Source organism: Dama dama, chromosome X (genome assembly GCF_033118175.1).
Source record: "Dama dama isolate Ldn47 chromosome X, ASM3311817v1, whole genome shotgun sequence".
In the NCBI taxonomy this organism is placed as follows: Eukaryota; Metazoa; Chordata; class Mammalia; order Artiodactyla; family Cervidae; genus Dama; species Dama dama.
The window spans coordinates 70685939-70688212 of record NC_083714.1 but is presented as its reverse complement, the minus strand read 5'-3'; the positions used below and the strand labels follow the sequence as shown (position 1 = coordinate 70688212).

At 32.3% G+C, this 2274-nt stretch overlaps 1 pseudogene; it reads left to right on the top strand.

The window, feature by feature from the left end:
* The first annotated feature begins 1151 nt into the window (after positions 1–1151).
* Positions 1152–1685, top strand: LOC133052708 (splicing factor U2AF 35 kDa subunit-like; annotated as a pseudogene).
* The last annotated feature ends 589 nt before the right edge of the window (positions 1686–2274 follow it).

Sequence of the window (2274 nt, the reverse complement as noted above, 5' to 3'; positions counted from 1 at the left end):
CTTCTTTATGGTCCAAGTCTCACATCCATACATGACTACTAGAAAAACCAAAGCTTTAACTATATGGACCTTTGTCTGCAAAGTGATGTCTCTGCTTTTTAATAAGTTTGTCATGGCTTTTTTGGGGGACTGTTATTCTTTTTGCTACAACAAATCGTCATTTGTGAAAGAAATATGTGCATAGATGATGGTTAAAATATTCTTATGCTCATAACCCATCAATAATCATTTTAGTAAAATTACCTCTAAACTTTGAACATGTATGCTATCTTTTATTTTTCCAATTAATATTATAGTATACACACATGTATTCCTTAAACATTGATTTGTTAGTATCAGGCTCTGTGTTTGACATTGGAGGTATAAACTATAACTTTATTTATATTATGTTATAAATATTTAGGTATGGTTTTCACAGCACATTATTGGTGTACCAAAATTTATTTAATATTACACTAATATTGGACCTCAGAATTATAATTACATTATAATTCACATATAAATTTATATTCATTTTTTTGTTTTTTCTGATTATCTATCCAAAACATTTTTCTAGAATAAGATAAACCACAAGAAAGGATATAAGCATTTTAAAACATAAAATTTTAATATTACAAGAGGTTTTTGTATATTTATTTGGCAATAAGTGTAATCATGAGGGCATCAGAGGATGAGATCGTTGATGGCATCACTGATGTAATGGACAGGAACTTGGGCAAACTTCGAGAGATGATGAGGGACAGGGAGGTCTGGTATGCTGCAATCCACGGGGTTGCAAAGAGTCAGACATGAGTGGGTGACTGAACAACAAAATGTTATCATAGTAATACAGAGTACTAGGTATTTTATCTGTATATGTTGATACAAATATAGTGCTCATCATTCTGCAACCTTTCCTTTACAATTGGCAGTATCCCTTAAATACCCCTCTAATCACAGTGCATATAAATATGAATAATTCAATAGAGTAGATACTCAATATTTAACTTAGTGATTATTATTATAATGAATATTTAATTTTTAATTTGTTTTCTATTATAGGCTATTGTTTTACATTGATCAATTGCTTTCCCCAGAGGTAATCCCAATTTAAATTTCCTTCATAGAAGTTCAGCTGTGCACTCAACAGTGTTGGCAGTGGCAGGTGGGAAATGGAAGACTACTTGGTCTCCATCTTTGGCACTAAGAAAGACAAAGTAAACTGTTCATTTTATTTCAAAATTAGAGTACATCCTCATGGAAAGAGATGAACTCAGTCATGCAATAAATTTACCAGACCACTCTCTGCTTGAACATGTACCATAACCTTCAAAGCTCTTCATTGCCTGGTGACAGTTTGTATTGTGCTATGAGTGATGTCAAAAGGTAAGTACATTATGATGAATTTTTTGAGGAGGTTTTTACAGAAACAGAAAAGTAGAACTAAGTTGAAGAGAAGAACATCTGTGATAAACTTGGAGATCACCAAATGTAAATGTGTATGTCAAGTTTCATCCAGAAGAAGATACAAAAAAGACTGTGATTGACTTGAATAACTTTTGGTTTAACATACAGTGCATGCAGGCTGAGCTCTCCTCTGGGACAGAGAAACCTGCTACCACCAGTATGAAAAGGGAGTGTGTAGTGCAGGAGAAGGCTTTTGCAACTTCATGCATTTGAAGTCCATTTCTAGAGAACTGTGGTAACACCATCACAAGAAACATAGATGGAGGTCAAGGTCTATGTGTGGGGACTAGAGTGCCTACAGAAGGTGGTGGAGAGACCATGAAAGATGTGGGCAATTCTAAGCCATACCGTTTTTACTCTATGTCTGCTAGAAAGTGTAGTTGATTGAACAAACTGGTTCATAATGGTAATTTTTTAAACAGCAACAACAAAATTAATAAAGATGGATTTCTGAATATAATTTTTAGTGGTATAGTAAAAAAAAATAAACAATTCTCATCACAAGTTTTGAAGCTGATCATCTCATATAATGTTGGTTATCATTTTAATATTGATTTTTAAAGTTTAAAACAATATTGAAAATCTATTAATGGCATTTATATTTCTTTTACTAGTTATTTATTGTCTTCTTATATTTTTAACCACAAAATAACATTTTTAATATATCAGTAGGATTGTTTGGTTCTGGCCCCTAAAATGGAAAGGATTGAGCCTATATATTGGAAATGAATAGTGCTATCTGCCGAGTTGTAACTAGGAAAGGCAGAGACTAACAGACAGTTTATATTTGTAGTGCATAAAGACTATAAAATGAATAACTATGAAATT